We start from the raw sequence: 23,404 nt of genomic DNA, 5'->3' as shown, positions 1-23,404 counted from the left end.
CTATTGGGGTGGCTGGTTGACTGGAAGCTTGGAGCAGTGGAGTTCGTCTTGCTTCTATGAGTAGAGAGTTTGAATGAGAGTGGAACCAGGAAAAATGGAGGAAAAAACAAGTGCTGAGGATGAAAACGGAATACCTAGATGCCGCTGTGCCTGGCACTATTATGGTTCCCGCTTTGTGGGTGAGAAATTGAGGCCAAAGCCAGGGTCACACAGCCAGGCAGGGGCAGGACAGGGATTTGAACCCAGGCCGACCGGCGCCCGTGGCCATGCCCTAAACCCCTAGACTCCACGGAGCCCTTTGGTGTCAGTCCCTCCCCCTCGCCTGGAATTCTCTCACCCAGGCTCGTTTTTTGAACTCAGCTATTTCTGATCATCCCAAGGGAGAATGTTTCCTGCCTCTGGCAGAAAAATCAGGGGCAAAATGAGAGCCCTGTGGTCTGGCCCTAAACTCAGTTTGGGCAAGCTTGGCCAGATGAGAATTCTTTCCTTCTCTCTTTTTCCTTTCCCTTTTCTCTTTCATTCTTCCTTCCTTCTTTCCCTTTTCTTTTTTCCTTTTCCTTCCTTCCTTCCTTTTGCTTTCCTTTTCCCTCTGTCCTTCCTTCCTCTGAGATAAAACACTGTTTACTCCAGCCCACTCCTCACCTCTGCCTGGGTGACCTCCCTCAGCCCTGCTCCAGGCTGGCTGGCTGCATTAGCCCCCATACAGCAGCCGTCAGCAGCCCGCATTCAAACTCGGACCCCAGGACCTCGAGGATGCAGGTGTGTTTGCACACGGGGTTGGGGGCAGGGCGGGTGGCGGTGAACACCCGGAGGAGGTTTGGTAATTCATAGGACACGTCCTGAGCGTGCCCTCGGAGGCCCTTGAAGATCAAGGTTGAAAGTTACGGGAGAGGGGCGGGGGCTAGGGAGCTACCGCCTCTGAACTGGAGTGGACTGAGGCTGCGGCCCTGAAGGAGGGGCCCTCCTAGTCCTTTGACTGGATTCAAGTGAAGTGAAGTCACTCAGTCGTGTCCAACTCTTTGCGACCCCGTGCACTGTAGCCTACCAGGCTCCTCCATCCGTGGGGTTTTCCAGGCAAGAGTACTGGAGTGGGGTGCCATTTCCTTCTCCAGGAGATCTTCCGGACCCAGGGATTGGACCCAGGTCTCCCACGTTGTAGGCAGACGCTTTACCGTCTGAGCTACCAGGAAAGTCTGTTTGGATTCAAGTTCCACCTCTACTGATTTTTCACCCTGGCGGCAGCTGCCACAATCTCTTTGAGGCTTGGTTTACTCATCTGAGAAAAGGGAGATTCGAAAGAAAAAAGACTCAGTATGCGCTGAGCTGTTAATGTCTACAAGGCTCTTAGCTTAGCACTCTGCATGGAGAAGTGCATTAAATCCTCCCAACCCCAGGAGGCGAGTACTGCCATCCTTGCTAATTTTTCAGAAAATGAAACTGAGGCTCAGAGTGGTCAAGTGACTTGCTCAAGGTCACACAGGGTGGGTGGCAGAGCTGGGACTTAAACCCGGGTATCTGGCTCCAGACCCCGTGCTCTTATCAGTCCTGTATCAAGTTTTAGCCTCGTTAGTGTGGTTCACTGTTGTGCCCCCGTTGCCTGGCATATGGTAAGTCTCACTGAACATTTGCTGAGTGAATAAATGATCACGCATTGAAGGGAGCTGACCCATTGAAAGGTGCTCTGTAACGGCTCATTCTCCCTCAGTGTGGGTGATGTTGAAGCAGTGCTAACCCTCGTTGGGAGCCTTGGTCCTCTCGCCCTGCTTTGAGTAACAGGGAGAGTTAACAGTCCTCCACTTAGGGTTATCACCAGGGTCCTGTGAGATAACCCTGGGACACCGATCCCCACAGCATGAGCCGGTTTGAGCAGCTTCCTAGTCTCTCTTTTTTTTGGCCACCCCACACCACATGTGGGACCTTGATTCTCTGACCAGCCGTCGAACATGGACCCCCTGCCCCTCAGTGAAGGCAGAGTCGTGACTGCTGGACCACCAGGGAAGCCCCTCTAGTCTCTTCTTCACTCTCGTTTCCTGGTGTGACCCTGTCTGCTTCATGGGCCACAGGGGGCTCCAGCTAGTGCCAAGCACACAGTAGGTACTCAGAAGAGGAGCACAGATAGATCTGAGTGCTTGCTGTGTTGTTGGGCTTTTTAAACATCATCATCTGACCCTCCTTTTCCCCCACAGCCAACCCCCAAAATGGGGCTCAGCACCTGGCCCCTCTGTTTGCTGAATGCTTGAATGAAATGCCCAGCTCGCTGGCTGCATTGGCAGAGCGTGTCTGGAGCAAGCCCCGCCTGCCGCCCACGGTCTGCCTGCTCAGAGCCAAGCCTGGGTTTCCACATCTGCTGGTGCTGCCAGGAGGTGAGCGGGCCTTTGGGGAGGCAGTTCCCGGCCGTGGAGCTGGGGATCTGTGGGAAGCCTGCCAGGGGAAAGAATTTCCTCCATAGAGTTAAGCTGGGGCTGAGTAATTCCTCGGCCCGCGGCGGTGGCGGGGAGGGCAGGCGCGGGGCCGTGGGACTTACCAGCTCCAGCCCAGCCTGGAGCTCTGCCAGCTGTGGCTCTCGGGCTCCAGGCTCTGCCCCCAGTGTGGAGAGAAGGGTCCCGGGGGGGTCACTGTCAGCGTGGACGAGTCCCTTTGCCTCTCTGAGCCTCGGTTTCCTCATCGGTAGCAGGGGAGGGTAGCTGTCCCAGCCTGGTGGGGTTATTCTGAGATTCAGGCTGGGGTGTGTTTCAGGCTTGGAGGATGGGGGCTGTCTGGGGGTGCAGATGGCCCGCCTCAGGAGCGACAGCCCTGAGGGCTTTGGGTGAATCACTTTGCTCTGCAAGCCCCGACATCCCCCCATGGTCTGGGCCTGGGATAGATAGAATGTTCTCAGAGGCAGGAACTTCTGAGCCATCAGTGAGACAACAACGGCAACCATAGTAATAATGCCTGTGCGTTTCAATCACTGCTTCATCTGTTTATTCTTTCAGCTGATATGCTTTAGCTCCGTTCATTCGTTCAATGAACATTGGTGAATACATTTTGTGCCAGGCTAAGGTGGCCAGATGTAGCACAAATAAAAACGAGATCCATGACAGCTACAAAAGACCCGGGACGCCCAAGTAAATTTGAATTCCAGAGAAGCAGCGAGTCCTTTTTTTTTAGTGTAAGTATATCCCCTGCAGTATTTATCAGGGTAAGTATATCCCACACAGTATCTATCAGGGTAAGTGTATCCCGCGTGCTATCTATCAGGGTAAGTATATCCCACGTGCTATCTATCAGGGTAAGTATATCCCGCGTGCTATCTATCAGGGTAAGTATATCCCGCGTGCTATCTATCAGGGTAAGTATATCCCGCGTGCTATCTATCAGGGTAAGTATATCCCGCGTGCTATCTATCAGGGTAAGTGTACCCGTGCAGCCCCACGGCAGGCCCTGTGTGAGGCATTTTGCTCACATGCCCCATTTCTTTCTCACACAGCCCTGTGAGGTGAGAGCTATCGCTCGCGTTGACCCACGAGGAATTGGAGGGTCAGAGAACTGTGTCCACCTGCCTGTGGACATCCTGACTGAGGGCCCAGACTCGAGACCTGGGGCTGGGGGGGCCTTCAGTAGAGCCCTGCTGACTCGCTCACCCCCTACTCACTTCCTGGAGAGCAGTTTCAGGAACACAAGACCAGATTGGTAACTGCATAGCACTTTCTCCCTGCCCCAGATGTCACCTGTTGGGGAAAATCCCTGTGGGTCCCCCAGGGCTGGAGGGCTGTCATGGCCATGATGTGGCTGGGGAGCTGGAAGGGCCGCACCCCCAAATTGTGTGGGCAGAATGGGTGTCAAAAGGGAGGGAGACAGATGGGGCCATAGCCCCTAGTCAACAAGCAGGGACTCATGGACACCCCAGGTGAGGCCTGAACCAAGAGGGGACCCCTGGAGTCAACCCTGTCCCCAGCGCATGCCCTTGGGAAGTCTTAGCCCCTTTTGGGCTGAACCCCATCTACTCTGCAAAGAGGCATTCATTCATTCACTCACTCACTCATTCATTTATTTATACTTTACTTCTGCAGATATTTCTTGAACACCTGCTCTGTGCCAGGCACTGTTCTAGGCATGGAGCATGAGGGGGTACATCAGAACACAAGAGACACCAAAAGCCTTGCTGTCGTGGAGCGGATGGTTTCACAGGGGAGACAGACAGTAGACACATAAAAACACAGTTTCAAGTAGGAAAAGAACGAAGATGAAGCAGGAGGAAGTGACAGAGGGTGGTGACTGCTGGGGACCCCTTGAGACAGAGCAGTCCAGGAGGACCTCCCCGAGGAGGTGACAGCTGAGAGGAGACAGGGGTAATGAGAAGCGGCTGGCCCCAGACAGTTACAGGGAAAGGGCTCCTGGCAAAGCCATCAGCAAGCACAAAGGTCCTGAGATCAGAGCACGCCAGGTGACTGAGAGAACATGTTGCTGGAATGCAGTGAACCGGAGGGGGCCTGGTGGGGCTGAGAGAGCGGGGATGAATCATGCAGGACTGAGCAGGCCACAGTTAGAGATCTGCTTGGCTCCCTGAGTCACCTCCTCCAAGCAGCCTTCTCTGATGACCTTGACCGAACTAGCCCTCATTCATTCTTTCTCACAGCACTCACCGCTCTGTGGCATCCGAGTCTCTGTGTCGGGTGAACAGGGACGCACTGTCTTTCTTTGAGCGTAATTGCAATGTCAGCTGGGTAGCGTTACCTACTGGCTACCACGTGGCATGGAAAATATGGCCACAGGACCCGAGCGTGGGTGCCGTTGATGGATGACAGGGAACACAGGCCCTGGGGTTTGTGGACTGTAGTTTTGACATGATTTAAGCTTCACAAGCCAACTCTGGAACCCAAGCCCTGAGTACAACGAGATTCTCTTGAAATAAGTTAATAATCCTGGCTAACTTTCCCTGGATGCTTACTGTATGCCAGGCACTGGGCTAAGCACTTTGTGTGAGTGGTAACAGACACATAAAATTTACCATTTTAACCTTTTGAAAGTGTGCAGTTCAGTGGCATTTAGAGCATTCACGGCGTTGTGCAATCACTACCACCATCCAGTTCCAGAACATTTCCATCACTCCAAGAGGAAACTCTGGACCCATGAAACAGTCACTCCCCGTTCCCCCCTCCCTCTAGTCTCTGGAAACCACTAACCTACTTTCCGCCCCTGTGGACTTGCCTGCTCTGTGTATTTCACATGAATGTCTCATACGATGCGTAGTTTTTTGTGTCTGGCCCCTTTCACACGTCCATTCATGTTGTAGCATGCATCAGTACTTCATTACTTTTTACTGCTGAATAATAGTCTATTGTATGGATATACAGGGCTTCCCTGGTGGCTCAGTGGTAAAGAATCCACCTGCCAATGCAGGAGACACAGGTTCAATCCCTGGGTTGGGAAGATGCCCTGGAGAAGGAAATGACTACACACTCCAGAATTCTTGCCCGGAGAATCCAACGGACAGAGGAGCCTGGCGGGTTACTAAATCATGACTTAGTCGGACACAGCTTAGCGACTAAACAACAAATGGATATACCACGTTTTGTTTATTCGTTCATCAGCTGGTGGACATTTGTTCCTACTTTTTGTTCTGTTGTGAATAGTGTTACTATGAACATTTGTGTACAAGTTTTCATCTGAACATCTGTTTTCAATTCTTTTGAGTATATACCTAAGAGTGGACTTGCTGGGTCATGCGGTAATTCCATGTTTAATTTATTGAGGAACCGTCAGCTCAGCAGTTTTTAAAGCATCCATGACCTCGGGAAATCCTCAAAACAAGCTAATGAGGGAGGCTGTGCCTTGCCCCCATTCTGCAGAGGAGGAAACTGAGGCTCACAAAGTGGAATTCATGAGTCAACTTCACACTGATGAGAACTGATGAAACTGGGAGAGAGAAGGAGAGGGAGGCCAGGGCTGCCTCTGGCCCATCTACAGAGGAAGCTGAGGAAAGCGGTTAAAGGTGGCATTTCTCTGTTGGACTTGCTAGGATGTCGTTCCCCCTTGATTCTTCCTGGCTGTGTGTCTTAGGGCAAGCTGACTCACCTCTCTGGGCCTCTGTTTCTCCATTCAGGGGTGTTTAGGGCAGAAATTCCCTCAGATGGTAGCTATAAGGATGGGAGAAGCCTACCCCTGCTGTTATCATTAGGAATGTTGTGATGCTCATGGCTTTTCAGACACAAGGGGAAGAGATTTCTCCAGGCCTGAGATCTCATGCTTTTGGTTTGAGTGAGGCTGGGGGGTGCAGAAGGGAGTCGGGGACTCCCAGAATCTCCTCTCCAGAGAGGCTCGGGGGGCAACGGGCCCTGAGGCTGGAAGGGCTGGGCCCAGGACGGGAAGCGGCGTCCACCTTCAAGTCCCACATCCGCAGTGACGCTGGATGTTTCGGACGGGAAAACAGCACGCAGTTTTCCAGAAATGCTTGGACGCCGCCTCATCAGAAGAGAACATAGCCTGGGTCCATCACGTCCCCAGAACCACGCCGCGTTTTAGGCCAGAAATAATAATAACTCGGCTTGTTACGTGGATGCCAGCGAATAAAAAAATCTAACCTGAACATGTAACTCTAACGGGATGTAAGGGGTGACTGAGAGATTTCACAGATGAGCTTTTAATGCGGGCTTGGGCGGGGGGTCCCCGAGCCTCTTGGTTGAACTCAGCACAGACTTGAGCTAGCAAACTCGGGGAACCACGGGAACATTTGCTAAGCACTTGCTGTATGCATCGCCTCAGTCCACCGGAAAAACGACCCCGAGAGGCAGTTCTGTTATACACCTTTCTGTGCAGATGGGGAAGCTGAAGCCCAGAGAGGTGGAGACACCAGCCCCAGGCTGAACAGCGAAGAGGCTAAGCTGGGGCTTGAATGCAGACAGCCAGGAACCGGATGGAGCCTGCCCTCTGACCCACCACCGCCTTCCTCGGGGAAGGCTGGGAAAAAATGTTTCGTGTTCTGCAAAACTAAGTGACCGTGTCCGGCTGAGGTCACTGGCTGACGGGTGGGAGGTTGTTGATGAGGAAATGGGGAGGGGGTAAAGGCACCCCAGGAAGCACCCAGTGTCCCTTTTGCTGGGTATTTTCCTTCCTGGACTCTGGGCCTGGCTGTTTCTTGGTGAGTGTTTGTGGATTGGGGGGTTAGCGAGAGAAGGGAGACCCCAGTCCTGGTGCTAGGGGGGTTGTTGGGATCCAAGGTCAGGCCTGCAGCCCAGGGTCCCTCCTGTTTGGGAGGTGCCCGGGGAAGTGTGTGGTCTGTCTACGCTCAACCCAGCCTCTGCCCTAGACTTGCCAGCTGGGCACCAAGGCTGCCAGCACCGTGTTCCCAGGGTGCCAGTTCCGCTTTGTGACTGTGGCGGGCATCTCAGCGTCTCTGCAGCTCAGTCTCCTCCCCTGGAAAGTGGGGATAACCCCCCACCCCGACAAGCTGCCGGGAAGGTTACATGGTTGGGGCCGCCACCGCTGCCGCCAGAAGGAGTCCACGTAGAGTGTCTGCCCGGCCCAGGGGAGGACTCCCCCGGCCAGAGCACGGCCGGCCGGGCGTCAGGCGGGAGGGCCCCCGGTGTCGGCCAAGGCTGGCTCCTGCCCGGCCGCCTGCCCGGACGGACGTTGGGGGAGGGAGGCCCCATCCCGCCAGACTCCTGAGTCACCGTTTCCCGGCGCTGCCAGCACCGAGGGCCGGGGGAGGGGGAGGAGGGGTGACCGAGAGCTAAGATCCCAGTTGTGGACGGTTCTCGGGGTGGGACCGAGAGAAAACCCTCTGTCAGGAGCAAGTCAGATACAAGGGCGTCCTGGGGTGTCAGGGCGAGATCCTCGTACCTCCCTGGTTTACAGGCAGCAAACTCGATCCCCAAATTTCCTGAGCCCCGCCCCCCATATGTGCACATACTGTACGCGCCTTCGTGAACTTCTTTCTCTTTTTTTTTTTAAAGTTAACTAATTAATGTTATTTTTGGCTGTGCTGGGTCCTCCGTGCCCCTCAGGCTTTTCTCTTGCAGTGCAGGGGCTTCTCGTCGCCGTGACGTTGTGTAACACAGGCTCGAGGGCGTGCGGGCTTCAGCAGTTGTGGCTCCCGGGCTCTGGGGCCCAGACTCAGTAGTTGTGTTGCAGGGGCTTAGTTGCTGCGCAGCACGTGGCACCTTCCTGGACCAGGGATCGAACCTGTGCCTCCTGCATTGGCAGGTGGCTTCTTTACCCCTGAGCCCCCAAGGAAGACCTTCTTTCTGTCTCTTGAATTTGTAGATTCAAGAGACTGAGACTCAGGGTTCCAGCCTCAGGGACTTTGCACTTGTTCTTCCCTCTGCCTCAAACACTCCAAGGGACTGGCTCGACCCCTGGTCAGGAACTAGGATCTTGCATGCTGCGTGGTGCAGCCGGGAAAAAAAAAAAAAAAAAAAGCCATACAGTGGGCCGTGGTAAGTGTCAGGAGGGAAGAATCAGGCACAGGTGGTTGGAGCCAGGATGCCAGAGGGAGTGGCCTCCATGTCGGTTGGGTGGGGAAGAAAGGTCTCTTTCAGAAAGTGGTGCCACAGAGTTTGAAGGAAGTTAGCCTGGGGCCATGTGAGTATCTGGGGAAAGAATTTTAGGCCATGGGAATAGCAGGTGCAAAGGCCCTGAGTCAGGACGTGGCTGGCGGCACCAAGGAGCAGCAAGTAGGCCAGTGTGGCCGGAGCAAAACAGGCGTGAGGGGAGGAGGTCAGGGAGGGGCTGGGGTGGGCAGGTGGGCAGGCCGTGGCGAGGATTTGGCTTTTGCTCCGAGGGAGGGGGGAGCCCCGGGAGGGTCCTGAACAGAAAGGGCAGCAGAAGTGGGGTGACATGGTCAGATTCCAGGTAGATTTAGGGGGAGAGCTGGCCTGTCTCCGAGACACATTAGGGAGAAGGCTAGGGAGAGAGGGGTGCCCGGAAAATGCTTGAGTTGGGATCAGACAGGCAGGCAGGGTCCCCCTGTGTCCCTCCTGTCCTGATGAGAGGCCCAAGCATTGGACCAGGACCCCACCCCACAAGGGATCCGGGCTTTCAGGGTCAGGCTCGAATCTGTGCTGGGCAGCGGGCAGCTTCTCACTGGTCGGCATTTCCCCAGGCGGGGGATGACCCTAATTCTCCTTACCTTCTCTTTCATGATCAGGAGGCTAACCAGGGCCTTGGTCGGGTCTGGGAGGTGGCTCGGTGGAGGGGCCTTTCAGAGCCTTGCAGCGGGGAGAGGTGATGCAGAAACCATAAGCGTGGGATAGAAGAGGCCTGTAGCCAGCTCAGCACCGCCACCCCCCCAGACACATACACAGACACACACGCAGAGACTTCGTGTCTTATCCCTCTGGCCCTGGCTGCCCCCACCCCCAACACGATCAGGACCATGGGATCCTGTCCAGAGCCTCGGCCAGTGAGTCAGCAGGAATCACCCCAGACGGGAGCCAGTGCCCTGGTGCCCAGACCAAAAACCACACCTGACCTGTCCAGCTGGGCAGGAACAGGGACCAAGTGGGCGGAAGAACCCCCCCGGGCAGGATAGCTGGGGGGAGACGGTGAGCTAAGACCCCCAGACCCAACCCAGCTTTCGGCCGCCTGCCCCCGAGGGTTCCCAGAGGGGTCTAAGTGATGGTTTGAGGAGGGTCTTGGCTGCTCTGTCCAGCGCCGCTGAGGCCGAGAGGGAGGCTGTCTCCGCTGCCTTGTGTGGGGCTGTCGTGGTGCATCCTGTCCCTTTCGATGCACTGTCTGTGTTCTACTGTGTGTTGCAATCTGTTCCAGAGCCTTCCATCCTCTGTGTTCTTATTGTTTGTGTTCTTATTGTTTGCTTAGTCAGGCAACAGATGTATATTGGGCACCTACTGTGTGTATGGATGTGAGAGTTGGACTACAAAGAAAGCTGAGTGCTGAAGAATTGATGCTTTTGAACTGTGGTGTTGGAGAAGACTCTTGAGAGCCCCTTGGACTGCAAGGAGATCCAACCCGTCCATCCTAAAGGAGACCAGTCCTGGGTGTTCATTGGACGGACTGATGTTGAGGCTGAAACTCCAATACTTGTCACCTGATGCGAAGAGGTGACTCATTTGAAAAGACCCTGATGCTGGGAAAGACTGAGGGCAGGAGGAGAAGGGGACAACAGAGGATGAGATGGTTGGATGGCATCACTGACTCGATGGACATGAGTTTGGGTGAACTCCGGGAGTTGGTGATGGACAGGGAGGCCTGGCGTGCTGCGGTTCTCGGGGTCACAAAGAGTCGGACACGACAGAGCAGCTGAACTGAACTGAACTGAACTATGTGCCAAGCAGTGTTCTAGGTTCTTGAGTTACAACTTTGAATAAAGCAAGATCCTGCCTGAAGGAGTTCATAAAGAGACTTGTTATTTGTTCGCTAAGCTGTGTCCGACTCTTTGCGACCCCATGGACTGTAGCCCGCTAGGCCCATCTTGTCCATGAGATCTCCCAAGCAAGAATACTGGAGTGGATTGCCATTTCCTTCTCCGGGGGATCTTCCCAACCCAGGGATCAAACCTGAAATCCTGCATTGGCAGGTAGATTCGTTACCACTGAGCCACCAGGGAAGCCCTTATAATACTAGACTGATTTTAGGCAAGAATACTGGAGCAGGTTGCCATTTCCTTCTCCAAGGGATCTTCCTGACCCCGGGGTTGAACCCACATGTCCTGCACTGGCGGGCGGCTTCTTGGTCACTGAGCCTGGGGACAAACGAAAGAGCCGCGTCAGGTTGTGGTGAGAGGAGTGGAGAGAAGTGGGAGACCAGTGACGTCATTGTAAACCAGAGCTGAGTGCGGAGGGGCCGCCTCAGCCGTGGGCTGGAGCACGGGCCGGACTGGCCTCACAGAGAGGGTGCCGTTGGAGCAGAGACCTGATGGGGCTGAGGGAGGGGGGCCCCCTAGCTATCTGAGGCTCAGAAAGAGGATTCCAGGTGGAGGGAACAGCAAGTGCAAAGGCCCCAAGGCAGGACCCTGGCCGAAGTGTTCCGGAAACAGCCAGGAGGCCAGTGTGGCTAGAGCAGATAACCAAGGGAATGTTAGGAGAGACTAGGTGGGAGAACAAGTCTTCCATGCATTTCAAGCAATTTAAGGATTTCCAAGAATATTTTTGCTTTCTCCAACAGATTTATAGCAGGAAACCCCCACCGTTGGAGATGCATCTGCCGGTATTCTGGGCCAAGCCTTTGCTGTTTGGGGCCTGATCCTGCCAAATGGTCTTCCTGCTGCCTCCCAAGCTGGACCAGCTGTAACAGGGCCTGGGACTGGTTCATCCCTTCCTTCACTCCTTCCTTCATCCCTTCCCTCATGTATCCATTCATTCCACCAGCATTTACTGAGCTGGAATAGTGAGGAGGGAGACAGATGCTATCCCCACCCCGAGATGCTCAGAAGTCCCAACGGAGAATCCCAGAAAAAGCTGCAAGCACAGGCTGCCTGTGAAGAGGGAAGTAACACCCACCCTAACCATAGCAGTAAGTCCCTGGGGCCCATCCATTTTCTGAGCCTTTACAGGAATCAGCTCATTCATTCTTACAGCAACTCTGATTATCCCCACACAATCAGAGTAGGGAAGTCTGGGGAAGTCACAGACTTCACAGCTGGGGAAGTCAAGGCGCAGGGGCATAAGGAGGAGGATGGGCAGAACCAGGCTTTGTCCTTGGGTACTAGGTTCTAACCCTGCCCTCCCAAGGCATCCCACTGGTCATCAGGTGTAGGGAGAGGGGCCTTATTGTCCAGTTCATCCTGTTGTTAGGTGTGAAAGAAAATGTTGCAATAATAATTAGTTAGATTATTAATACGATTATTAATTAATAATAAGAGGTTGCAAGCACAGCGTGGGTATCCACTGTGAGAGGAGGAGAGGGCAGGGATGGCTGTGGGGTGATGTCACACGGGCAGGCTGGGGGCCATCGGAGAGGCTTCCGGGTAGAGGCCGATGCCAGGCCGGGGGGAACAGGAGCGACAGAGCCCTCGTGGTGCTGGTGGAAGCCTGGATCCGCTGGGGTGCCCTTGAATAGCAGGTGCCTGTGTGAGTGCGTGGGGGGTGTGTCCAGGTGTGGTGTTGTGTATTTCTATCTGTGCATCTGTCTTGTGTGCCTTCTTTGGGGCTGTTTGTGCTTCTGTCAATGGCACCCCGCTCCAGCACTCTTGCCTGGAAAATCCCACGGACAGAGGAGCCTGGTGGGCTGCAGTCCATGGGGTCACGACTGAGCGACTTCACTTTCACTTTTCACTTTCATGCATTGGAGAAGGAAATGGCAACCTACTCCAGTGTTCTTGCCTGGAGAATCCCAAGGACGGGGGAGCCTGGTGGGCTGCCGTCTCTGGGGTCGCACAGAGTCCGACACGACTGAAGCCACTGAGCAGCAGCAGCAGCAGTACTTCTGTCATTGTGGGTCTGACTTGATCTGAGGGCCCCCAGTGTTTGATCTCTGTCTGTCAGCTGAGGCCAGAGGGGAGCTTGCTGTGTGTCCAAGAGAAGTTCCAGGCCCCTCTGTGTTCAATTCTCCAGGGCCGGGCCTAGGGAAGGACACATGTGGTGGAGGCCTGGGACTGCCTGAGGAGAGCCAGACCAGGACAGGGGAGGCACTGTCCTGCCTGCAAAAGTCATTGCTCACCCCCACCTCCACCCCACCCGTCTCCTGGCGTCTGTCAGGACCTTAATGGATAAAACATCCTGCCAGTGCTCAGGCCCTGCCCTCCATCCTGAGACCAGCGCCAGCTATGGGCGAGTGGCTCTGGGCACCCGTGGGTGGAGGGGCTGGTGTCAGAGTTGGTCTACTGAATCCCAGAATGTGGCAGCTCTCAGCAGGCCAGGGGCATTATGGAAGACTTCCTGGAGGAGGTGGTGGGGCTGGAAACTGCTGGTCTGGGAGTCAGACACCTGGGTTCAAACTAGACCCCTCAAGATCAGTGACTGTCATCTTGGTCACATCTGTGTTCCCAGCTCCCACTTCGGAGCCTGGTACACAGGAAGCACTCAATAAATTTTTATAAAATGAAAGAACAGAAAGCAATAGCTCTAGAGAGCGTCTTCCCTATGTAAGAACTGTGAACAGCCCTAAGCTATGCTATGTCAGTCGCTCAGTTGTGTCTGACTTTTTGCAGCCCCATGGACTGTAGCCTGCCAGAGTCCTCTGTCTATGAAAATCTCCAGGCAAGAATACTGGAGTGGGGTGCCATTTCCTTCTCCAGGGGATCTTCCCAACTGAGGGGTCAAACTCGGGTCTCTTGCATTTCAGGTGGATTCTTTATTATCTGAGCCATCAAGGAAGTCCGAACAACGCTACGAGGTCCATTTTAGTACTGTCTCCCATTGTATATATGAGGAATCAGGCACAGAGAGGTTAAATCTTTTGCTCAAGGTCACACAGCTGACAAGTGACAACTCTGGGTTCAAACCCAGGCATTTCTGCAAAGCCTGGTGTGCGTCACTCGAAGGGGTCAGCGTCTGCCTCTCTCCTGGGATTGTGAAGGCCACAGAAGCGGAGCTTGTCTGTTTAATCCCTGCTTGTATATTTCGCCCTGGCACATAGTAGGTGCTCAACAAATATTTCTGGACTAAAGGAAAACAGCCCTGTCTCTCTGAGTCCTCAGAGAAGTCACTTCTCTTTGAGCCCCAGTTTCCTCATCTGCGGGACGGGGCAGTTTAGATGCTGGGAATCCGGGTTCTCCCAGAGCCGTGTCTGGGTGGGTAGAGACTGCCCTGCAGCCTCTCCAACCCTGGACCCCAGGGGTGACCACGCTGGTGGCCCCAGACTTGGCAACTCACCCCAGCAGGCAGGTGGAGGGGCTGGGTCTCTGGGCCCGACCCAGGGCTGAGAACCTTCCAGGTCTGAACAGGATAGGACCTGAGCTCATACGTCCGGCCGCCTAACAGGTCTGAGTTTCCACTGGGTTAAGCAATGCCCCACCGCACCCCCAAGAAAGGAGATCGGAGCCCTGTTAAGTGGAACAGCTGCTGAGTGCAGGGTCCATCCTCTGAAACCTGGCCACTGACCCCAAGAGGTGGGGCGGCAGGGCTGTGCCCATTTTACAGATGGGGAAGCTGAGCTTCTCAGAGGGCCAGCTGCTCACCCAAGATTCCAGAGCCCAGATCCTCCTGTTTCAGGCCCTGTCCTCTGCCTAACCCTTCAAAAGAGGGAAAAGCATGAGAAGGCTCCCGAGAGCCGGGGGGGGCGCGGTGGGGGCCGATGCCCCTGCAGATAGCAGGGAGGGCAGGCTCCACCCTCTTTAAAGGCCCCTGGTCTTTTGTGACCCAGGAGCAGCTCAGCCTAATGTTCAGCTGAGAAAACTGAGGCCCACCTTGCTCTGTGCAGCGAGCACCCCTCTTGCCTCCTCATCCCCCGGGCCTCCCCATCCCCCAGACATCCTCCCCTCCCCCGTTTCCTCCCCACTTGGACGCTCCTTTTCTTCCAGGTTTCAGTCCAAACCTCCCCTCCTCAGAGCGCCCTGCAACTGACCTCACTCTGAAGTCCCTTTCATTTGTCACCCTTATCATGTCTGAATCACTGGGTTGGTTTCTTCCCTAGCTTGTTAATTCTGTCTTCTCAGTGGAAGATCATCCCCCGAGAGCTGGCGTCTGTCTCATTCTGCTACATCTCCAGACCCAGCCGAGGGCCTGACAAATCCATATCTGCTGAACAAGTGTTTTTCGATGAATTTGGACCTGGCTGAATGCCTGATAGGTTTTCAGCCAAGGCTGTAGTGACATTTGATGGTCCAGGGAGGGATGACTTGGAAGAACAGGGAAAGCATACACGTCGGGGCTCTGGTCTTGCTTGCTGTGTGACCTTGGGCAAACACCCTGCCCTCTCTGAGTCTGGACGGCCACTGTCCCAGCTGGAATAAAGGATGATCAGAAACTGCCCCCTGGGTGGCTGGGAAGCCTCGTAAACTGTGAAAATTGGAACTGGGCTGCCCTCAGCAGGTGTCCACATGCTCCCCGCCCCAGCACCCCGAGCTTCCCCAGCTGGCCAGGGTCAGTGGAGAGGCAGCCCGCCAGACTGTGTGTGTGCTTGGAAGGAAGGAAAACGTGAATTGGCTGCTCTCTCAGGCCAGGGCACAGGTCCGCCTGCCCTGGGTCACAGAGCTCAGACGGGGAGCCGGCAGGATGGGGGGCAGGCACCCCGGGGCCTCCAAAACCATCCGTGGTCGTGGGCGTTGGGGGGACTTGAAGGGCCTGAGGGTGACGGAGCGGGAGCAGGTGCGGGAGCAGGTGTCCACTCTCGGCATCGCTGGGGGTGGGGGCGGGCAGTGCCCTCACGGCTGCCCAGAACCGGCCTGGCTGGTCGGACACCTGTCCTCTGATGCTTTTGTCGGGAGCCATCACAGACGTGAGCCAGGCTGGGGGTGGGGTGGGGGGATGGGGAGGAGGGAGGTGGGGCCTGAGGGTTGCATAAGAAGGGGCTGGGGGAGGGGGACCCGGCGGAGCACCCCAGCCCTGCTCCTTCAGGCTGGGATGCCCGGCAAGTCGAATCACTCCTCTGAGCCTCTGTTTCCTCATCCATAACGTGGGGCTGAAACTCCTCTGTGCGCAGCATCTGTGCCTGAAAGTCTCCCAGGCACATGTGAGGGTTGGGGGCGGGGGCCCTGAGGAATGCTCTGGGGCCTCAGCCTGCCCACCCCCTAACAGACTTTATCATTGTTTCACTGAAGAAAAGGTTCCTGGGCATCTACTGGGGACACAGGAGTGGGTGGGACCCATGAGGACCCTGTCCATGGGGAGAAGAAGGCAGAAGACCCACAGGCAAAAAGAATGAGCCAGAAAATTGCAGGAACCTCCCTGACAGTCCAGTGATTAAGGCTCTGAGTGTCCACTGCAGGGGGCATGGGTTCGATCCCTGGTCAGGGAACTGAGATTCCCTGCAAGCCACACGCTGGGGCCCAAAAGCCCTCCAGACAGTGACACAGGCAATGAAGAATTAAAGGAAGGCGGTGTTAGAGGGTGACGAGGTGGGGGCTGCTTTAGATGGGGATCGGGGAGGCCTCTCTGAGGAGGTGACCAGGGCGCAGGGGCGGCTTGGAGGAGGAGCAGCTCCAGAAGGGCTGGTGGGCTCCAGCTGGCCGGCCCCGCGGTGGGGCAAAGGGCCTGAGATGCGGCGAGAGCTCAGAGCTGCTTAGCCTTTGCAGAGGAGCTGCCGGGAGGCCCCTGTGTGAGGGGACCTGGCCTGAGGGGACCCTCCCGCCCTGTTCCCAGGGGTCGAGGCCAAGGGGCAGGGCAGGGGCCAAGCTGGAGGAAGTGGGGCCAAGACCCCCGGCGGGTAGCCTCTCGGGGGACTGCCAATATCCAGAGTGCCGGTGACAAGACCCAGTCCCAGGCGGCAGGAGGTGGGGGCCTGGGCCTCCATAAACAGCCACGGCTCGTAAAGCTGATCAAAGCTGCGGGCCTGTCCTAGCCCGGGCAACTTCCTGTAGGGCCCGGAGCCGCCCAGCTTGTGGGAAGCAGCCTCTCTGGCTTGCTCAAGGGTCTCTGTGTGGTGGAGAACAGGTCCCGAGCTGGTCCTGGCCTCATTGTCCCCACTCTCCTCATCTGTGGGGCTCAGTGGAACCTCTGGGCAGCCTGTTTCATTCTGCGTCTTTGACAAGAGCTCAGCCCCTGGAACCGAGGATCTGGGAGTCCGAGCCCCAGTCCTGCCACTGTGTGACCTCGGGCAGTGAACCCCCCGCCCCCACCCTGACAATTCAGTCCTCAGCTTTCAAATGGGGTTAATGGTAATATCTGGGCTTCCCGGGTGGCACAGTGGTAAAGAATCTGTCTGCAATGCAAGAGGCTCAAGAGACATAGGTTGGGCTCAGTCCCTGGGTTGGGAATATCCCCTGGAGAAGGGAACGGCCTCCCACTCCAAGACTCTTGCCTAGAGAATTCCACGGACAGAGGAGTCTAGCGGGCTACAGTCCACGGAGTCACAGAGTCAGACACGACTGAGCAGTCCACGGAGTCGCAGAGTCAGACACGACTGAGCAACTGAACACGCACACACGCAATGATATTAGCTGCTTCAACATCCTAGAGCCCGAAGTTTAATGATGTAATTTATAATGAGAGTTTCTTGCTCATCTAAAGATGACTGTAACGATCCTCAGGCACCCCAGCGGAGCAGCTGTATCCCAGGGAGCAGGTTGGACTGAGGTTTGTGGGGCAGAAAGTGAGGGTCTGAACCCCTCCACTGCTCCTCCTGCACGGGTCTGGGCAAGGGGAGGCCTCAGAGGCGAGGATTCCCAGCTTGTCTGGGCCACACCCCGCACCCTGAGAGAAGCAGCACTTCCCAGGCCTCGGGCAGGGCCTCCTGGGGCCTGGCCTGGCTCTGGAATCTCAGGCGTCTCACCAGCTCTCTGAGGCTCTGTTTCCTCAGCAGACAAAGAGGAATGAAAATCCCCTGGAGGATGAAAACAGACCCAGGGTTCTGCCATGTCTCCCCAGCTCCCCTCCCGGTCCGGCCAGATCCCTGCCTGCCAGGATTATCACAGTGACCTCATCCGAGGCTCCCTGCATCCCACATCATCCCCTTGCATTCCCTTTCATCCCCCTGAATCCCTCCCGCATCCCCCTACAGTCCACCCTCTGCCAGAGAACCTGGGTCAGACCACATCCTTCCTCTGCTCAGAACCCTCTGGGGCCCCCACTCAGCACAGAAAGCACCCCCACCCCACGCAACCCACAGGCCCAGCCTGGCCTCCCCCACCCTCCCCTTCATTCTCGTCCAGTCTCACCACATAAAACTACTGAAGCCTGTGCTCAGACTGCCCTTATCAGCTTCTAACACGCTGTATAAAATACCGATTTATGTGGTCTGTCTGCCCCGTGAGCATGTCAGCTCCATGAGGGCAGGGTTTTTTTTTTTTTTTCTGTTTTGCTCCCAGTTATATCCCCTGTTCCTAAAAACAAACGGTTAATAAGTGTTTGTGGAATGCGTGAATGGATCCTTGCTCAGCTCTGAGAGGCAGGCGCTATTGTTATTTCGATTTTATGAAGGAGGAAAGTGAAATTGAGCAAGACAGGAAGTGGGTGAGTTGCCCAAGATCTCAGACAGCTGGAGTTGGGGTGATAATAATAATAATAACCCAGCTAAGACATAATTGAGCTGCTACTATGTGCCAGGCACTGGGATATTGGAATAGAGGCAGAAGGTGAAAGCCAGGCACATGGGAAGTGCTTTATGTGGGATGACTCTTGGAATCCTCAGTGGGACTCTCTGTAGTAGGGATGGTTAAACCCACTTTACAGATGAGGAAACCGAGGCTCAGAGGGATTAAGTAGCAGGTCTCTAACAACAATAGAGACAATAACCCGTTTACCAAGCTCTGCTCTGGGCACTGGCTTCATATCCGGGATCCTTTACCTGTACCACGCCTTCTATTATACTTTACCACAAAGAAACCCGCTTCTGAGAAATGCGGTGATTTGGCACTGGTTGTAAGTCGGAATGAGAGTTTGGGCCCATTTCCCAGGTTCTTCTGTCCCAGGACATGCCTGGCACTGGGAGATGGAGACGCCCAAATACAGAAACCCATTACACGTTCAGTGCCTCAGAGCCTCCCTGGTGCCTTAGTCTCCCTGTCTCTTTAGGGTCTGTCCCTAGTTGGGACCCCGTTTTCTTAGGAGGGGACTGGAGACGTGGTAGCAACTCTGCTGTGTGACCCAGGGCAAGTGGCTGTCCCTCTCTGAGGTGCCAGCCTAGACTGACTGCATGGAGTCACAGTTTGCTGACAAGGGGGTTCTGGGCTGGGAAGGAGTGAGGACTCATCTTCCAAGGCCGGGCAGCGGGGAGCACCTGTTTTCAGGAGGTAACAGCCACCTTCACCCCTGCGCCAGACCCATTCCCGTCCCACGCGCCCCCTGTTAGAGCTCTGCAAGCCCCCAAGGGGTGGGTGCAGCCCTGACCTCCTGGCCCATCTGCCACTATTCTGAGAGCCTTAAAAAAACCTGTTTTTTAATTTATTTATTATTTTTGGCCACCCTGGGTCTTCACTGATGCGTGGGCTTTCCGTATGGTGAGCGGGGGCTCCAGTTGCAGTGCTTGGGCTTCTCATTTCAGTGGCTTCTCTGTTTGCGGCCCTTGGGTTCTAGGGTGCAGGGACTCAGTAGCTGTGGTTCACAGGCATAGGCATGTGGAATCTTCACAGAGCAGGGATCAAACCTGTGTCCCCTGCATCGGCAGGTGGATTCTTAACCACTGGACCACCAGAGAAGTCCCTGGCTGTCTTTTCTCAGTGGGAAAGAGAAGTGATTAATCAGGGCACACGCTCCAGCCACCCCTCTACCCACGCCAGTCAGCATCCCTATCTTTCCTGAATGTGCGTCCTTCTACCTTCTCCCGTGGCATGAAATCAGTGGCTGCCCCCCTCCACCCCCATGATCCGTTCTCCTGACATTCAGTCCCTGTGATTCAGGGCTCTGCCTCTTGTGCAAATTGAGTACCAGTTGGGAAGTGAGGTGCAGAGAGGTACCCTGCTGTGGTTCCTGAGCCCAAGGAAGCTAGAGCATCTTTCGCAGAGGGCTGCAGGGATCTTTCCGAAGGCCTCCCCGTCATGCCCTCGCCTGGGGTGACGATGGCTCAGTGGGTGGGGCACACTCTGGGTGCCCGGTCCCCTGTCTTACAGGAGGAGGAGCTCGCTTCGGGCCACAGCCACCTGCCTGGGGTCACATGGCCCGGAGGTGGCAGAGCTCTGTGACTGCAGAGCGGGAGCCTGAGGCCCCAAGAGGGGAAGGACCTTGCCCAAGGTCACCCAGGCCCTGTTAGGGTCTAGATTCCCCACTGAGGCTGAGCCAGAGCTGCTGGAGGCGCTGGAATCCCAGGCTAAGCTTTCCCACGGCCCTGGGATGGGGGGGGGACTGCCTGGCATTTCCTGTTTGGGCAGGACCTGAGTAGGGAGACTTCCCGTGGCCCTCCCTGCTCTCAGGAAATAATCCGGACCAGGGGCCTGGCCCCTGTCTTCCCCAGGATGCAGTGAGGGGCAAAGGCTGGGAGGGGGCTCCTGCGTTCCAGGCCTTCTCTCCCTCACTGTCTGTGTGTCCCATTCCTGTCTGCCCCCCACCCCCACCCCATCACTCCACCCCCGAGTCTCTGCATCCTTGGGAGTCCCCATCCTTATTATCCAATGAACAGATTCAGCAAAAGTCCCAGGCCCTCAGGAGTCCCAAGGCCATGACCCCAGAGGATCACTTCCCCCTTTCTGAGCCTCAGTTTCCTCCTCTGTTAAATGGAGTCATTGTGGGGATGGAATCAGAAATGCTACCTCAGCACTTTGGGAACTCTGCTGCCCGGAGGGAGGGCGTCATCAAGGTCCTGACACTGACCTGGCACCCGGTTTCCCAGACGGAGAGCTGAGGTCGAGGAGGTCAGGAGACCCATGTGAGGACACAGCCAGCCGAGGCTGCTCCAGTGCCCTTTCCCGAGAGGGCCACAGTGTCAGATGCTCTGAGTCCAAGCCTTGGGCCTGCCATTGCCTGCCCCTGTGGCTTCGGGCAGGCCACCCAGCCCCGCTGAGGCTCAGTTTTCTCTTCAGCAAAATGGGAGGAACAAACCTGGTGGTGGGACTTAATGGGCTAATGAAGCGTGGAAGCCACCAATGGTGCAGCCTGGCACCCACAGCGTCTCCTTCTGGAGAGGGGGCTGTGCCAGGGCATCTTAGCCCCATCTGGGGGGCAGGGAGGGTTCCTAGATGGGAAGAGTCGAGAATGCAGCTGGGCTTGCCGGGGCAGTGAGGACTCTGTGAGAGAAGGACCCGGGTCCGCTGCGTCTGGGCCCTGCTTGCTGCTGCCGCTGCTCTCTGTTCCCGACCTGGCGGGGCCTCTGCTGCTTCGCTCCCCATGCTCACGGTGCTGCTCTCCGGCCACAGGGGCCCCCTTCTGCTCCTCCCTCCTCCAGCTCACTGCAGCCTCAGTGTTTTGCACCTTCACGTCTCTCCCTGGATCACCTTTTCCCGGTGTTTTTCCACCAGCAGACGTTTTATTTTTAGGTTCTATCATTAGAATCTAAAACCGGACCTTGAATATTTTAGGCATTTAATAAATATTAGGTCCACGAATAAGTGACTGGATTTTGATTTTTGATCTCATACAAGAGTCTTTGTGTTTTAATAGACCCGTTCAACCCGTTTACATTTATTGTTTACGGGGCTGTGTTTGTGTCATCCTGAACTTTGTTTTCTGTTGACTGAATGATTGCATGAATGAGTGAATGAATGAAGCAGAGAAAATTCTAAGTTGCTGGGGTGGGCTGAAATTGGGGCTTCTTCAATTTACCCTGGGTCATCCAGGGTAGAATGGACGTGGAACTGACCCCAGGTGACTCACTCTTGTAATCATTTATTCCACTGCCCGCGGCCCCCAGACAAGGGCTTATCTTCCGTCTCTCCCAGGCTTCCCTCCTCTCTTCCCTCCACCTCCCCCCAGGACATCCCAGGGTTTCGGTTCTGGGTTCTGGAGCCAGATCTGTGTGCCCATCTCAGGTCCCCCATTCACAGGGGGCATGGCCTTGGCTTACCTGCCTGAGTCTTCCTTTCCCCACCTGTAAAATAGGGGTCCCGGTATCAGCTTTCCCCGGCGACGGTTGTTGGAAGGATTAAATGAAAGAACTTGGGTCAAAGGGCTCAGCACAGCACCTGGCTTACTGTAAGCGCTCAGCACGCCTGAGGTTTTATTATTTTGTTACTGTACCTCAGTTTCCTTCCATTGTGAATGAGGCGGCCTGTCATTTCCTTCTAAGCACTCAGGGTCCTGCCTCCACGTCCAGAGCTGGAGGGCTGTTGTGTCTGCCCTCTTGTCTCTGTCTCCCTCAGCCCGAAGGTCATCTTCCAGGACTTGAGGGGGTCCCCAGAGGCCTGACCCACCCCCAGGAGACAATGCAAGTTATAAAGAGCGGTTCATTCCTTCCCTGTGGCCACACCAGCGTCATCCCATCACACAGATGAGGAAACCGAGACTCACTGGCTCATTTAATCACCAGAAGTGCCCTGAGCACCCCCTGTGCTCACAGCCGAGTGGGAAATACAGGGAGAATACAACTCACGGTGACCTAGAGCCTCGGTGACCTAATTGGGAAGGAAATCCAGGGAAGAGGGGGTACACGTCCACGTGTGGCTGGCTCGCCTCGCTGTACAGCAGAGACTAACACAACATTGTTAAGCAACTATACTGCAAAAAAAGAAAAGAAAGCTTTAGATCAAGTGCCTCGCCCAGCCCTCTAAAAGGCTCCCGGAGAGTGATCCGACACCCCTGTCTGTTGTCAGGGGGACTGTTCCCTTTCCGCAAAAGGAGAAAGCCAGGCCAGAGAGGGCCATCTCGTGCGGAGCCACCAGCTTCCCAGGGTGGGGCAGGCTTCCTGCCTTTGCCGGGCTGCTGCCCCTGCTGGGAAGGGAATAGTCTTCCTCGCGGTCGCGGGGATCCGGCTCCGTGTTCAGGGCGTCACTTCCTCAGGGACCCTTCCGGGCTGGGAGGGCAGGTCCGCAGCCCAGGGCTTCCTCTTGTTTAACGTGTGTGCGTGCCTCTCACTCCCACGGCTCTCCCGGCGGAGCGCGTAGTGGGCGTGCTTCCCCGGGGGGCTCTCCCAGCCCTGGGGGTCCAGCCACCTGCAGCAGATGCGTGGCCGCTCCCCCAGCTGCCGTGTTTGCAGGATGACCGCGTGGATGACCGGCATCCTCTCTAGAATGTCAGCTCTGCGAGGACGGGCATCTTTGGCCGTTCCCTTCACCAGTGGGTCCCGGTTGCCCGGCACATACTAGGTGCTCGACAACTATCTGTGGAGAGAAGGCAGGAAGGAAGGAGAGAAGGGAGGGAGGGAGGGAGGAGGGAGGGGTTGCAGTCCGTGTGTCCAGCTTGTCATCTGTTCGTTCAGCAAGTACTTATGGAGCGCCAGCTGTATGCGGTGCCGACAGCACAGGTTCCTGCCCTCAGGGTGAAGACTCTCTGGTCACTGAGCAACTGTGACGTCAACTGGTAAAGGGGAGGAAAGATGGAGCCAGACGGACTGCCGGGAGGAGGGGTCAGCCGACAAGGCAGGGGCAGGCCCGGGGCTCCCCGCCCCGCTCTCCCCCTGATGCCAGATGCTGGGCTGTCGTAACTGCGGGCAGCCCAGGTTGCCAAACGCCACCACAGCTGCGTCACTGAGAGCCTGGGGGGGCCCAGAGGCTGGGGGGGGGCAGCCCCCTTACCCAGGCTTGTTTCAGCCCCCAGGTCAGCCAGAGCTGGGTCAAAGGTCAGCCCCGTATCCACGCTTAGTCACTCTCTGCAGTGGAGCTGCGTGGCTACGTGCTGCTGTGGTTTGTTTTCAGCTTGCACCAGGAGTTCAGAAATGAGGCGTGAGCATCCGTATCCCCACCTCCAAGAGAGAAACGAAACACGCCGAGGCCCGGGGAGACCTCAGGGCCTCCCCCACACCCTCCCTCCAAAGGGGCCTTCATCCTGAGCTGGGCCTTCAGGAC

At 56.0% G+C, this 23,404-nt stretch overlaps 2 long non-coding RNA genes across 2 annotated transcripts; both read left to right on the top strand.

The window, feature by feature from the left end:
- The first annotated feature begins 464 nt into the window (after positions 1-464).
- Positions 465-3,145, top strand: LOC138990509 (uncharacterized). The gene is made up of 3 exons (XR_011466652.1): positions 465-759; positions 2,187-2,363; positions 2,976-3,145. It is a non-coding gene; the product is annotated as an uncharacterized lncRNA (long non-coding RNA).
- A 3,836-nt stretch (positions 3,146-6,981) lies between these two features.
- On the top strand, positions 6,982-15,171 carry LOC138990508 (uncharacterized). The gene is made up of 4 exons (XR_011466651.1): positions 6,982-7,120; positions 9,799-10,516; positions 11,104-11,451; positions 13,222-15,171. It is a non-coding gene; the product is annotated as an uncharacterized lncRNA (long non-coding RNA).
- The last annotated feature ends 8,233 nt before the right edge of the window (positions 15,172-23,404 follow it).

This window comes from Bos mutus, chromosome 13, assembly GCF_027580195.1.
Source record: "Bos mutus isolate GX-2022 chromosome 13, NWIPB_WYAK_1.1, whole genome shotgun sequence".
In the NCBI taxonomy this organism is placed as follows: domain Eukaryota; kingdom Metazoa; phylum Chordata; class Mammalia; order Artiodactyla; family Bovidae; genus Bos; species Bos mutus.
Note: the sequence above shows the minus strand (reverse complement) of the source record. Positions and strands in the feature narration are given on the sequence as shown.